The sequence below is a fragment of the Scyliorhinus canicula genome, chromosome 7 (assembly GCF_902713615.1).
Source record: "Scyliorhinus canicula chromosome 7, sScyCan1.1, whole genome shotgun sequence".
Classification (NCBI taxonomy): Eukaryota; Metazoa; Chordata; class Chondrichthyes; order Carcharhiniformes; family Scyliorhinidae; genus Scyliorhinus; species Scyliorhinus canicula.
Window position 1 is genome coordinate 77,689,122 of NC_052152.1, and position 15,922 is coordinate 77,705,043.

Genomic DNA, 15,922 nt, shown 5'->3' on the forward strand with positions numbered 1-15,922 from the left:
TCTTTAGAAAACTTACCCTGCTGGTTCCAGAATCCAGAGTAGCTCCCAATGGTCCACCCAAAGCCTGCTGGTTCGGCTGCTCAAAAGTAGTACCAGGGAATGGTTTGTGCATAAGGCAGCACCCTAATTAAACAGTTAGTCAGGCAGAGTTCTGGCTACCCATTTCGAGTCAAATTGTGCAGGTCTCGGGCAGCCAGTTAACAGGACACTTTCTTTGTTCATAACTGAGAGGTAGGCAGATAACGGAAGCCCCAAAAATATTCGGAACATAAAACTGTTCTTGATCTGTTCATGATGCAGAATCCAATCAAACTATAACAGAGAGCTAAAATCTACATAAGACTTGAAATAACATTTTTGTTGCATCAAAAATAATTTAAATGAAATCAAGAAGGAATATATTAAACATTTGATCCTGCTAAGAAAGGAGAATTTTAAAGAGTTTTATGGGAGCATCTTCTGTACTGTCTAGTTAGCTAATAGTCTGGCTTTAAACAATAGCTTGGCTGCAGGTCTTCAGGGATCCAATTTGAAGTGCAAGCTTATCTTTGCTTGGAAATCTCAAGTAAATGCTGATTCAATTATTGGAGTATGGACTTACAGAAAGGCCATGTTATATTTAACCTTGGTTAAAGATAGAAATGAATTATGAAAAGTTTGGACCCTGGAAAGTGTCATTTAATTTCAGCACTCATTTCACTCTTAACCCAGACATGGATGCACACTCAAAGTACCTGAGGAGAGTTGGCGCAGCTGATGTTGGAAAGAGAAGACTCTAGTGACTGTCAGCCAATTACCAGAGCCCCAGGCTACCATTGCAGCAATGACTCAGAAAAGTGAATTCAGCGAAGCTGGTCTCATCAGTTCTTTTATCATTCGCGAAAGAGTCAAACTGTTTGCTGACGATTGTACGCTATTTAGGAGAATTTACATTTAATCAGAATGACCCATAACTTCCTGCTGGCAGCAGGAAGCAACGGGCCACTGATTTTAAACGAGAAATGTGCGCCTTTACCTGTGCTCCGCTGATGCATTGAACCTTCCTTTCTCTTCTGCAGCCAGGGCCTGCAGAACCCTGGCCTGCGCAGGCTCCAGCGTGGCACAGGAGGAGGGAGCACCCCCCCCCCCCCCCCCCCCCTTATGATGGAACCAGCTTGGGAATGCCCATTGAAGGCAGGCATTTAAACAATAGATTTAGATAGAAAATAATAGGTAACTATTTCAGCAAGTGTTTTAAAGGTATGTAGACTTTATTAAAACAGTTTCTTTACTCTTTCTTTTGAACAGGCATTACTATTGTTAATTCTTTTAAAGTAATTTTTAATTTTTTTAGGATTAAAGGTGAATTTATAAGTTAACATAGATTTGGTTAAACCTGTAAAACTATTTAAATCTTCACTATATTACTATCACACTTTGCATGTGGCTTAAAAATGTTCGTATGTTTTAATTTAGATGATGTTCATATGATTTTAAAAGCACCCCAGAGCTTTTTTCTGTCACTGTCCTTATAACATCTGATTTTTTTTTTGATTTGTGCACTGTGTCATGGGTCAGGGTTTAGAGAACCCAAAAGTGTATCATGGAATTCACCTGACCTACAACTTTTAATAGATTGGGGTATGGGGAGCACACGGCCCACTCTACAGGCATGGTACAGCAGAAAAGGACAAGTATTTCTTTAAAACAAAACAATGTTTATCCTATGAACGCAAGTTAACCCTTTTTAAAACAATCAGTGAACATCTAAGCAACCATTAATTCAAATATAACCCCAAAGATTTTAACATTCAGTAACCCTGTAAGCCATCCTTTTAACATCCAATAGACTTAACAAACATTCAAACGGGAGCACATTAGGTTTACATTCAATACTGAGACATTTTACAATTCTGGGTTCACCAAATGATCCATAGATAGACTTTGGATGACAGAGATCAACAGTACAGGTCTTTGTTTTAACTTCAGATGCAGCTCACTGAAAAACACAGACACACCAAATCTTTTTCTCAAACTGAAATTAAAAAGCAGAAGTAGAGCTCAACTCCACCCACATCACTCCAGTAACATGAGCAGCTTCATTTCTTAAAGGTACATTTATTAAACACTCATTTCTTAAAGGTACTCTCACATGACAACTGTACCTCCAAAAGAGCACCCAGACCCACGCCCCTGCCCTAACCTCATAACTTTGGACACTAAGGGGAAAATTAGCAAGGCTAATCCATCTTACCTGCACATCTTTGGATGGTGGGAGGAAACCGGAGCACCCGGAGGAAATGGCAGTGGTATGATGGCACAGTGGTTAGCACTACTACTTCACAGCTTCAGGAACCCGGGTTCAATTTTCGCCTTGGGCAACTGTCTGTGTGGACTTTGTATGTTCTCTCCTTGTCTGCGTGGGTTTCCTCCAGGTGCTCTGGTTTCCTTCCACAGGCCAAACATGTGCAGATTAGGTGGATTCGCCATGCTGAATTACCCTTTAGTGTCCAGCGTTGTACAGGTTGGGTTTTGTACATAGGCCATGGGAGTGGACACTGGTAGGATACTCTTTCAGTGGGTTGGTGAAGACTCGATGGGCTGAATGGCCTCCTTCTGCACTGTAGGAATTCTATGTTTCTAGGAAACCCAATGCGAGGAGAATGTAAAAACACCACACAGTCACCCAAGGTCCGAATTAAACACGAGTCCGCGGCATTGTGAGGCAAGAGTGCTAACTAGTGTGCCACTGTGTTAGCTGTGTTGAATATGATTCTCTCTTGGTAACTTAAATTATCTTATTCATTTAAAATTATCTCAATTAAATGTTGTGTTCTGATATTTCAGTAAGACATTTATAGGAGCTTGTAAATTTTAATGTAAAACATTTATTAACAAAAATAATTTTATAAATACAAAACTTTGAAACCACTTAACATTTAACTTAATGTTTATCTTTATCAGCTGAACAATGACATAAATCTACCTCAACTTTTACAAATTTGCAAGAAATACATTTTCTCACTTAAGGGGAGGGAGGGATGGTGGAAGGGGAGGGAGAGGGAGGGAGGGAAATGGGGAGGAAGGAAAGTGGGGAGGGAGGAAAGTGGGGGCGGGGAGGGGAGGGTTTTGATAATTGTTAATCAATATCAGAAAACAGCAGCTGTTGAAGTGCAGTGTCCTTGCACATATCTCCTCTGACATATTTTCTGGATGTCTTTTGGCAGTATTCTTTGGGGTGGATGATTGATTCACTGCAATACCTGTCAGACAAATAGTTCACCTTAGCTTACAGGAGGCTTGCATATATCAATTAAGGCCTTAAACTTTGTTAAACCATTTGAAGTAATCACTGAGGCTTCAAAGGATGAACATTACATCAGGGATATTCGTAAACAACACAGCTTAAAATACATTGCAAAATCCAAATCTACTTTAGCTCTGAATTAGCTGGGAGGACAGGCGTGCTAACATTAATGTCCTTGAAGGAATCAATAGCATGAGTACCGAGGCCATGATCATCTTAAACAAACTTTGCTGGGCCACCCATAAGCTTAGGATGTCAGTGTCTCCACTGCCAAAGCAAATCTTCTTCACCCAATTCACGGAAAGATCCCAAATAAGAGGAGGACAAAGAAAGCTCTTCAAAGAAACCTTCTAGGCTTACCTCAAGAAAATGGAACAGAGATGATAATGCCTGGGAGACCTTTGCTCAGAAGAGACCGATTTGGAGGAACCTCCTGATTGAAGGATCACAGTGGTTACACCCTTCAAGAAACACCCAACGAGGAGACCCAGAAAAGGACCCTGAGAAAGGAATACCTGCAACGTAGATTTCAACGACTGATGCCACGTTTTGAAAACTCCTACCAAGTGAGTGATTGAAGATGCGGCTCTAGGATTGGGCTCTTCAGCCATGCAAGGACCCACAGAATCCATGACCAGTAACACTGAGGATCTAAGGTGGACATTAGCGAGTGATCACTGCATTCTATCCATTATAGTTCCTTTAATGGAATTAACAGCCTCAAGACAAACCAAAGTTCAAAATATATATATATATATCTTCCTTTCATTTATTTGCATTTTAAACATATTTATAAATGCTTAACACTAATAATATAAAACATTAATGTACCAGAAAAATGCCTCCTATTGTCTCCTGCCTCTGCCAGACTGAAACATTTCCATGAAAACAAAGAACAAAGAAAAGTACAGCACAGGAATAGGCCCTTTGGCCCTCCAAGCCAGCGCCGACCATGCTGCCCGTCGAAACTAAAATCTTCTACACGTCCGGGGTCCATATCCCTCTATTCTCATCCTATTCATGTATTTGCCAAGATGCCCCTTAAACGTCACTATCGTCCCTGCTTCCGCCACCTCCTCCGGTAGCGATTTCCAGGCACCCACTACCCTCTGTGAAAAAAACTTGCCTCGTACATCTCCTCTAAACCTTGCCCCCTAGTAATTGACCCCTCTACCCTGGGAAAAAGTCTCTTACCATTCACTCTGTCTATGCCCCTCATAATTTTGTAGACCTCTATCAGGTCCCCCCTCAACCTCTGTCGTTCCAGTGAGAACAAACCAAGTTTATTCAACCTCTCCTCATAGCTAATGCCCTCCATACCAGGCAACATCCTGGTAAATCTCTTCTGCACCCTCTCTAAAGCCTCCACATCCTTCTGGTAGTGTGGCAACCAGAATTGAACACTATACTCCAAGTATGGCCTAACTAAGGTTCTATATAACTGCAACATGACTTGCCAATTTTTATACTCAATGCCCCGGCCAATGAATGCAAGCATGTCAGATGCCTTCTTGACTACCTTCTCCATCTGTGTTGCCCCTTTCAGTGACCTGTTGACCTGTACACCTAGATCTCTCTGTCAATACTTTTGAGAGTTATACCATTCAAGGTATATTCCCTACCTGTATTAGACCTTCCAAAATGCATTGCATCACATTTGTCCAGATTAAACTCCATCTGACATCTCTCCGACCAAGTCTCCAAACGATCTATATCCTGCTGTATCCTCTGGCAGTCCTCATCGCTATCCGCAATTCCACCAATCTTTGTGTCGTCCGCAAACTTACTAATCAGACCAGTTATATTTTCTCCAAATCATTTATATATACTACGAACAGCAAAGGTCCCAGCACTGATCCCTGCGGAACTCCACTAGACACAGCCCTCCAATCAGAAAAAAACCCTTCCATTGCTACTCTCTGCCTTCTATGATCTAGCCAGTTCTGTATCCATCTTGCCAGCTCACCCCTGATCCCCTATGACTTCACCTTTTGTAACGTTCTGCCATGAGGGACCTTGTCAAAGGCCTTATTGAAGTCCAGACAGACACCATCCACTGCCCTATGTGAATCAACCATCTTTGTGACCTCCGCCAAAAACTCTATCAAGTTAGTGAGACATGATTTCCCCTCCACAAAACTGTGTTGCCTCTCACTAATACGTCCACTTGCTTCCAAATGGGAATAGATCCTGTCTCGAAGAATTCTCTCCAGTAATTTCCCTATCACTGACGTAAAGCTCACTGGCCTGTAGATCCCTGGATTATCCTTGTTACCCTTTTTAAACAAAGGAAGAATATTGGCTCTTCTCCAGCCCTCCGGGACATCACCTGAAGACAGTGGGGATCCAAAGATTTCTGTCAAGGCCTCAGCGCTTTCCTCTCTTGCCTCCTTCAGTATTATGGGGTAGATCCCATCAGGCACTGTGGATTTATCCACCTTACTATTTTTCAAGACGCCTAGCACCTCGTCTTTTTGGATCTCGATGTGACCCTGGCTATCTGCACACCCTTCTCCAGACTCAACATCCACCAATTCCTTCTCTTTGGTGAATACTAATGCAAAGTATTCATTTAGTACAGCACTCATTTCCAAAGTTGCAAAAACTCACCAAAAATCCAGCTAAGAGGCCCAAGTTAGCCCTGTAGCTGGAATTTTCTTTCAACTGCTGTAGCGCAGCACAGGGCTTCAAGCCGTCAAAAGAAAACTGGCCGGGAGTTTAAACACCGTGCGTTTCCAGCACGCATTCCTGAACGCCCACACTTCCTGCTCGCCACACTGCACATGTGCGCGCACCAGCAACTTAAATCATGAATCATGCAGTAAGTTACGGACCAGTGAAACAACTCATGTCAGCCTTTGGCATGACACAGATAACAGCCAGGCTGAGGCTTAGAGTAGGCAGGTTAAGATCAGTGCCTCACAATGGCTGGTGATTAATGCCTTTCTTGAATAATATAACCATCATTACATCTCTCACAAAGAACAGCTTGAGGTTAGCTTTGATCAGAAGTTTAATTGGGCCAACCATATTATCATTGTAGCAACAAGACTCGGGCATTGGCTTGATAATTTATGCAATTTGGCTCACCCACGATTCTTAAACATTTTCCACCATCTCCCTGGTTTGATGGGAGTGTGATTAAATACATGTATTGTATAGCCACAGCAACACTCAAGAAATCAACACGAATGTAGGGAAGAGCATTTCACTTCATGGGATACCATGTGATCTCCAGCATACACTGCACTAGCTCAATAATGTACTTCAAGAGCACAGCCCTCTCTGCCAACCTCTTTCACTGAAAGGGACAGTCTAGTAATGTTCTGGGAATGTCATCATCTTCTAAATCCTTTCGAAGTTCACACTATCATGACGAGAACATATATCATAGTTTCTTCTTCTTCATTGTCACTGGGTCAGTGTCCCGGAATTTCCTGTCTAGCATCATCAGTGGAACACTATCACCCAAAAGACTAGCAGTTCTCCAGGGATGGGCAATAATTGTGACTATGTCAGTGTCACCCATGCCCGAAGAGCAAATATATTTTTTAAAAGGTGAACAATTGTAATTTAAGGCCAGGAGAATCTGATACGGCTCACTTTAGGCAAATTATGTTCATGTTTCAATTGACAAGACAAGAGTGAATAGATTTTATGGTCTTTTGTTTTTGTTTCTTTTTAAGTAATTTGTATGATTGCAAGCAATTTCCATCTAAGATGTGTAGCCATGCAGCAACCCAAATGCCCCCGAGAAAGTCCTGCCCATGCCAACCCTATAAAATGTCATCCATGCATGGCTACAAAATAAAATGGATGAGCATGCACTATACAAATTGCCCACACACCCCACAAGAGTAATTAGAGGGTACGTTGACTGTAAGTCCCTGTTTACAATAATGAGTAACATTCATGACGCTCATGAAACATGATGTTTGTCCCGGTGTGCAAATATACCAAACTCATTCTGTAAACAAATCCTTCTATTCAAATATTTAGTAAATAATTGAATACACTCATTCATTGCTTTCTTGTTATGGCATGATTTTCTTCTCATTAAAGTTGTATTGTAAAATGGATTGCTGTTTGCTTGAGTGTCTGGGCAGTTCATGCATACTTAATACAAGAGTATTCACACAAGCATACTAAGAAAGAATAAATGTATGCTGAAGTTCCTGTAAGACTTTATTTTTATTTCAGCCTTGCTTAAAACTTGTTGGTTATCTGAATAAAATGAAAATGGATGTCTTGCACCCATAAGTGCCATGCTGTATATTTGTTTTTAATTAGTCTACATGCAGCAGACAAGCCAAATGGAGTGACAATAAAGTAAAAACAGACTGCAAACTAATAGAGAGCACGAATGGTTAAAATCGCCATTAGACTGCAGCACACTCATTTTCTATGTTAATTGACAATAATGCAATGATTGCATAACATTGAACACATCTGAATTTTTCTGGAAGATTATTTGATTGCACCATGTTTTACCAACAACAGAAGTAATATATACACACTGTGACTCAGAGTATCTTTTTTTTTAAAATAATTTTTATTGGAATTTTTTACAGAAAATATAAAACATAACGACAAACAATGAAATGCAACAAAATAACCCATAATAATTGTAACACCCCCCAGACCGTATCGACGCATGTATCACATCCCCCCACCCCCCCAACCCCAATGATCAACAAAAGAACTTAAAAATAAATTAAAATTAAATAAACAAACATAGTCATCGCCCCCCCCCCCCCCTTTATATTCTGGCTGAATGAGTCTGCCTGAAAATCTACACATATCATGGTGCCCACTTGCCTGAGAATTGGCCAGTAACTGGACCTGTCCAAATAACTCACGCATGATTTTTGTACTTTATAAATGATATTGTGGGATTAGAATTGTACCCAGCAGCTCTCCAAAATAGTTAAAGGAACCCGGTGGGTCACACCGGATGATTCCCTTGTCGATTGTTTTCCTGCTGCATTCCGATGCTGCTCTTCAGAGTAGGCAGCAAAGACAGCCACTTAAAACCATCAGGGTCCGCCTTTAATAATACAGATCTACAGCAACACTAAGTTGGCTTCATATATAGCACCTTCAATGTAGTATACTTCCCACAGTGCCTCACAAGAATGTGATCAAACAAGATTTGACACTGAGCCATATAAGGAAAACAATAGAACAGTTTTGATGAAGGAGGTAGGTTTTAAGGAGGAAAGAGAGGCACAGATGCTTTGGAAGAGAATTCCAGAGTTTAGGGCCTTGGAAATTGAAAGCATGGCCAATGATTGGCCTGATGTCATGAGGCCCTTCTTGTAATTTTAATGCTGGCAATGAAGCCACTGTGGCTTTTCCAGCCAGAGAAAGACAGCAAGATGAGGATTCAGAACCAAAAGGGGCCATTTAACGTGCACTAGTTTTTACTTTCTGGCACTTGCATGTATAGGCAAATCTTATCTGGGACTTACCTTTCTTTGATCCAAAAGCCCCTTCCCGTGAGATATCTTCTTGCCTTCCTTTGGAGCTGTGCGGCGGCCTCTGAACTTCCACTCCCAGCTGTTAGTTGCTGCATTCAATGAAAAGCCGCCTATGCTGGATGCATTGACACTCAGCCTACCTTCTTTCTGATTGGTAAATGAATGACAAAGTGGGACCTTCATTCTCCCATGAGTTCCACCAGTAAACCACAATTTTGTTTCCTTCATGGCTATAATTCAATATGTGGGACAAGTTAGGAGCAGTAATACCTTTTGAACTATTGCCAGAAATAAGAGAAATTGACTGCAGTTGCAGGATTTCAAAAGCTACCACTAATTAAAGCAGATGGGAAAGGGTTGTTGCATCTCTTTATTTCGCTTGTCAAAGCCACAAATAAGAGAATGTTGAGAGGAGAAGTAATTTCATATAGTGGTGGGTTCAGCAGCAGCAATGGCTTCCAGATTCTCAACACACATCTCTAGATACTTTACTTGTTCTAAGGGCTGGAAAGGAATGTCTTCTGGTAAGATACATGAAGAGTGGATCTAGTCTTCCAAAGGGAGGTTTGCTGAAGGAACCGGTGGAATCTCCATCATTGCAGAATCTCACAAACAGGGCTGAAAGAGGTTCACTGATCTCACAAGGGTGTAGTAGGTAAATCAAATCTCTATTCCTATTACACATCCTGGATGAATGACAGAGGTGAATGGTAAGTCACGTTTGACAAACTTGCTTGAATTTTTTGAGGGCATAACCAGAAAAATGGATAATGGGAAACCTGTGGATGTGGAAAACTGTGGATGCGGTATATCGAGACTTCCAGAAGGCATTTGACAAGGGGCTGTATAAAAGACTGATCTAGAAGGTGAGATCGCAGAGGGTTGGGGCTAAAATACTAGATTGGAATGAGGATTGACTGACTGACAGAAGGCAGAGGGTCAAGTTAAATAGGTCCTTCTCTGACTAGCGAACTGTAACTACTGGGGTGCCGCAGGGTTCAGTCCTCGGACCTCAACTGTTTATAATTGATCTGCAAGCAGGGACAGAGTGCAACATAGCAAAATTTGTGATGAAGAAGACAGTGAAGAGGAGAGAAAGTTTTTGCAGATGGATATAGATAGATGGATAGGAGATTGAGCCAAAATTTGGCAGATGGAGCATAATGTGGATAAGCGTGAGGTTATCCATTTTGGCTGAAAAAATAGTCTGCCAAATTATTATCTGAATGGAAAGTAGGTTCAAAATGCATCTGGGCATCTGGTGTCTTTGTTCATGAATCACAGAAAGTCTGTATGGAGGTACAAAATGTAATAAGAAAGACAAATGGAATATTAGCATTTATTGCAAAAGGACTGGCGTATAAAAGTAGAGAAGTGTTGCAAATGTACAGGGTGTTGGTGAGACCACATCTAGAGTATTGTGACCAGTTTTGGTCTCCTTATTTGAGGATGAAAGTGGTGGCATTGGAGGCAGTTCAGAGGAGGTTCACCAGATTGATTCCAGGAATGTTGGGGTTGAAGTATGAGGCGAGATTAAACAGTTTGGGCTTATACTCGCTGGAGTTTAGAAGGATGAGAGGGGGCTTATTGAGGTATATAAAATACTAATAGGGATTGATAACGTAAATGTAGATCAAATAATAATAACAATAAAAGCAAATTACTGTCGATGCTGGAATCTGATACCAAAGGAAAAAATGCCGTAAAATTTCAGCAGGTCTGGCAGCATCTATGACAAAGGGTCATCTGGACTCGAAACGTTCGCTCTTTTTTCTCCTTACAGATGCGGCCTGACCTGCTGAGATTTTCCAGCATTTAATCTTTTGATTTGTATATCAAATGTTCCCCCTTGTGGGGCAACCTAGAACAAGAGGTCACAGATATAGGTCGAGAGGTGGTAGATTTATAACTGAGATGGGGAGGCACTAATTCTCGCAGAGGGTGGTGAATTTGTGCAACTCGCTGAACCATAGTGCTGTAGAGTCTGAATCATTAAATGGTTTCAAGAGGGAGATCGATATATTTCTGATAAAAAATGGATTAAAAGGATACAGGGCACAGATAGGGAGGTGGCTTTGAGACCAGGAAGAGAACAGCCATGATCTGATTGAATGGAGGAGCAGGCGCAAAGAGCTGAATTGCCTGCTTCTCCTAATTCCTATGTTCCTATGTTCACCCACCACAATACCTATTATGCTTTTTCAGGAAAACTGATGAAAGGAAATATAAGCTGGATCCCCTTTGCCTGTAAACCTGAAAGAGTGTTGGTATTTACCCATAAGAAATAACATTTTCTCTGATTCGTAAAATCTTCTAAACTAGCCTCTCCCACATCTTTGTTTTTCTCCTCTTGATGTGACACTGGTGGGTTGCCCATGCCTCACAACCATAAAGAAGTGATTTAAGAACCAAAGACTTGTGGGACGGGGAGGGAGCTTTACGCCTGATAGTGCCCCGCGTAAAATTATCCATTCACCTCGGCGTAAGGGCATGTCAATGTGAATCACAACAGATCCCCGTGACGTGCACCTGGTGGTCATAACATGCTGGAGGCACACAGATGATCACACTCCCAGGGTGCCGGTGCTCACCCCTGGGCAATACCCAGGTGGTACCTAGGCACTGTCCCTGGCACTGCCCCCTGGCTCTGCCCCAAGCTCTGCTCCCCAGCAGTCATTCAGTGCCAACCTGCCAGCATGATGCCTTTGGACCCTGCCCTTGGATTTATTTTGTCAATACAGCAGGAAAAGCCTTCAGTGCAGTCCTGGGCAACGCTCTGCTTTTCTACCCCAAATTGACACTTTGAAAAAAAAAAATCAGGAAATTCCACCCTTGGGCTGTGAACCAACAGCCACACTGTGCCAGTGGTACAACCCGCCATGGTACAGCATGGAACTGGGAGACCCCGCTCCTGTGATCTACCTGGCTCACAATGCCTCATGAGATCAAAATGCGATCTTGTGAGACATTGCGATGTAAATCTCGTGTGGGCGGGATCACGTTTTAGCAAATCTGCAGTTTAGAGCGAGACAGCTAGTCTCACTTTATAATTGCAGATACCTGAGGTACCAGAGGCGTGGCATCTATCCCCTTTGCCTCGGAGACCTCTGACGAGTGCCGTTCAGCACTGGTCTCCACAATCAGAGAACAGATGGGACTGCACTCATGGGGATCCCAGGGGATCGAAGGCCTCCAGGTAAATGCCCTTTGGGCAGGGTGGTACCCTGACATTGCTGGTGCCAAATTGGAATCTTGGCATTGCCAGCCTGGCACCCTGACAGTGCCACCTGGGTGCCAGCCTGGCAAGGCCAAGGTGCCCATGTGGCACTGCCAACTGGCAGGAGCACTGCAAGGGTGTCAAGCTGGTATTTTCTGTGTGCTGGCAATTGGGCCACAGGTGCCCTGCGCGGATGTTTGGGTGGGGTGCACGTGAGGAGGGGAAGACCCTCCCATAGTGCATTGGGGCTTGGTGGGTCAGGGGCTTCCGAGATCGGGACACCACAGGACACCATGTCCCGATCTCTCGCTACACTAAGGAGTTCCAGGGAGCAGACTTCCTCAGTGGAGAAAATGGGGCTATGTGCGACTTTGTGTACCCCGCTGAGAACCCTGAGTGGCATTTTATAGCCATGCATTTCTAGGAGCTGCGAGTGCTGGGAAACACACAGCTAAACCCGTCACTATGGGAGTTTAATCCCATTTAGTTGAATCGCGCCCTTGTTCATTGTTCTGAGACAAACACTATGATCTCTCTCTCTAAGCCTGTGGGTGATTCTGCTGATTACAAAGTTTGTTTTAGCTGCATGATGGGTGATTCCATCATCCAAACTGGTATTGTTTTAGAGTATACTTCCAAGATATTGAGGAATCCAGGTTGTCAGTCGAAAACTGTATGCTCTGAAGAAGTGATCAAATATGGCAAGGAAAGTTTTGATGGAACAATGTGAGCCTCAAACAGCTGAAATGTGTAGGCAGGGAATTGTTTTACAGGCCTTTAGCTGCAGAAAAGTTGTTTTATCCAGAGGGTGGTGGGAGTTTGTAACTCAATGCCTGAAAGAGTGGTGTAGGCAGAGACCCTGATAACATGTAAGAATATTTAGATGTGCACTTGCAACCCCAAGACCATGGGCGGAATTCTCCCCCCCCCCCCCCCCCCACCCCCACGCCGGGTGGGAGAATCGCCGGGGCGCCTCGTGAGTCCTGCCATGCGGCCCCGGCACACGCACACGATTCTCCAACCCCCCCCACCCAAACCAGTGAGGCGAGAATCACAGCTGGCCGCTCGGAGCATCGGTGCTCGCCATTTGCAAAAGATGAGCGGCGATTCTCTGGCCCGGATGGGCCGAGCGGCCGCCCCAACACGACAGGTTCCTGCCGCCGCCGTCCACATCTGGTCGCTGCAGGCAGGAACTGCGCGGGAATGCTGGGGGGGGGGGGGGCGGCCTGTGGGGGGGGGGAGGGGGGTTCCTGCACTGGGGGTGGCCTCCGATGGGGTCTGGCCCACGGTCGGTGCCCACCGATCGGCGGGCCGGCTTCTCTAAGGGAGGACCTCTTTTCCTCTGCCGCCCCGCAAGATCCATCCGCCATCTTCTTGCGGGGCGGACGGCAACCGCGCATGCGCGGATGATGTCATTTACACGGTACCGCTTTTTACGTGGTGCCAAAGCCCAGTGCGCGTAAATGACGCGACGCCGCTCCTAGCCCCCCGTGGGCTGGAGAATAGGGGGCTGGGAGCGGGCTCCAACGCCGAAGTGAAATACTCCGGTTTTCACTCCGGCGTCGGCACTTAGACTCCCGTTGGGAGAATTGCACCCCATGGACCAAATGCTGGAAAATGGGATTAGAAATTGAAAAAAAATTGAAAATCGCTTATTGTCACAAGTAGGCTTCAAATTAAGTTACTGTGAAAAGCCCCTAGTCACCACATTCCGGCACCTGTTCGGGGAGGCTGATACGGGAATCGAACCGTGCTGCTGGACTGCCTTGGTCAGCTTTAAAAGCCAGCGATTTATCCCTGGCTAAACAGCCCCTATATAGTTAGGCAGTTAGTTTTGACTGTTGCAGGCAAAATGTGCCGAAGGGCCTTTTGCACTGGATGACCCTATGACTCAATGAGGTATCCACTTCAGCCATACTATTCAGCAGCTCCTAATATTATTTCATCAGTGGCAACTTTTTTTTTACGGGGCAATTTGGCGTGGCCAATCCACCTAGCCTGCACATCTTTGGGTTGTGGGGGTGAAACCCATGCAGACATGGGGAGGATGTGCAAACTCCACACGGATAGTGACCCAGGGCCGGGATTCAAACCCGGGTCCTCAGCGCCGTAGGCAGCCATGCTAACTACTGTGCCATGTGTTGCCCCATCAGTGGCAACTTAACTTCACGAAAAGGAACAAAACATCTGCCATACCCACCCAATTTGCCCCTGTTTCAAAGTGACAGGTGTTGAAATGGCAGCGTTTGTTTATGAGATGAATTCTGACGTGCTTTCTTTCAGGTAGATTTGAGGCATTGGCCTCACTATCTCATTTTACTTGCTTTAGCATCATCACCCAAAATCAGGCTTTTATTCGCAGGAAAAGCTCTCCCCAGAAATTAAAACTAAATTACCAACAAATAAAACTGCAGCTTACAATGAGCCATATATAGATATATCAATCTTAATTATATTATATTGTGTTGGTAAAATTCTGAACAATTGTGATACTGTGCAGAAAAAAGGAAAGGAAAATTTCCTTTTTCAGTGTAAGAATTATTTTATTCTTGAACAATCAACATTTATACAAATGCATATAGCTGGCACAGCAAAAACTCTGAGAAACACTTTGAGTGTTAATAATCCAATATACTGTATTCAGTAGTAATTGACTGACTTCTTAATTGATGTTCTGGCACTGCAGAATTTTGCACTGTCCACAATTATAACTAGCCTGATTCCACTGAAGCATGACCTTAACCCATCAATTCACTTGTTTCACTGTTCCGAGCTTTACATGCTGGATCATCATATTAAATGATTTGTGAAGTTGCAGCTTCAGCACAAGAATGGTTCAACTAACTGGGACCGATCAGATTTCTTTCTCCCAACAACAATAATCTTGCTGTGTGCTACTTGGATCAGCCAGTCTCGAGTATCCTTTAGAGTTTGAATTCTGAAAGGGTATTCACAGACAGTGTTGGTTGGGGAATTCCAATGTTATTGCTTTCCAGTTTTATTACTCTTTTGTAAAGTTCCTTCTTATTGTTCAAAGCAAGTTCTGATTAAAGGAAATATTTTTTGTGCCCTGTGTAACTGGACTGCTTTGAACAAACCTTATCATTTTAGCAAGCCATGTTGAAAGCAGATTAGTGCACAGCATCTTTTTGGCAGGTTTCCTGATGCTGCACAAAATCCATCTATATATTTGTTCTGCATATTTTTATTCCTTTATGATGCAGATTATTCAGTAGCTCCTTCGCATATGCTCATATTAATTCTGCATTTAAATGTGTTATATATATATATATCTATATAGAAGTGTCATTTCAATAGTACCCACTACAGAAAAATCACCTCAACACAAGGAAGTTAAAAGAATCGAGATGTGTAAGCCCCACTGTTAGGAATTGGCCACACTTATTTATACAGTAATACATTATTCTGAATTAGCATATACAATCTAGCAAAGCGACTAGATTTATGTAATTTCAGGTCTGCACGATGGGCTGTTGGAAGGAAATAAGGAAATTAAAATGTCTGTTTGCACAATATGTCAAAACAGTGGCAGCTCATTTACAAATTCCAGCTATTAATATCAATGATGACCCTGCCATGTCAGTTAAGTGAGATGACCGAATGCTAATATGCATTCCTGATCATGTTTAAGACATTACTCAAGGAAGACTCAATTTGACATGTAAGAAATTTGGCACAGCCATGTTAATGAATTTAGACAGACAGTAAAATAAAATTAAGGGAAATATATAAAGTGGAAATGATTATCATATGCTGCCCTGATAAATTAGAAAATGGTAATTAAATATGTATTATTCACTATTATGATTCACTCTTGGAATGCTCTTTAATAGAGCACTGCAACTGTAATTGTATCTTTAATGTATATTAGAGGAGTGTGGCATGTGCCAATAAAAGATAACCATCTCTGGCATGCTA

At 43.0% G+C, this 15,922-nt stretch overlaps 1 protein-coding gene across 4 annotated transcripts in view; it reads left to right on the forward strand.

Moving 5' to 3' along the window:
* LOC119969061 (interleukin-1 receptor accessory protein-like 1) overlaps positions 1-15,922 on the forward strand; it is a 1,781,127-nt gene that overhangs the window by 695,330 nt on the left and 1,069,875 nt on the right. The window lies entirely within an intron of this gene.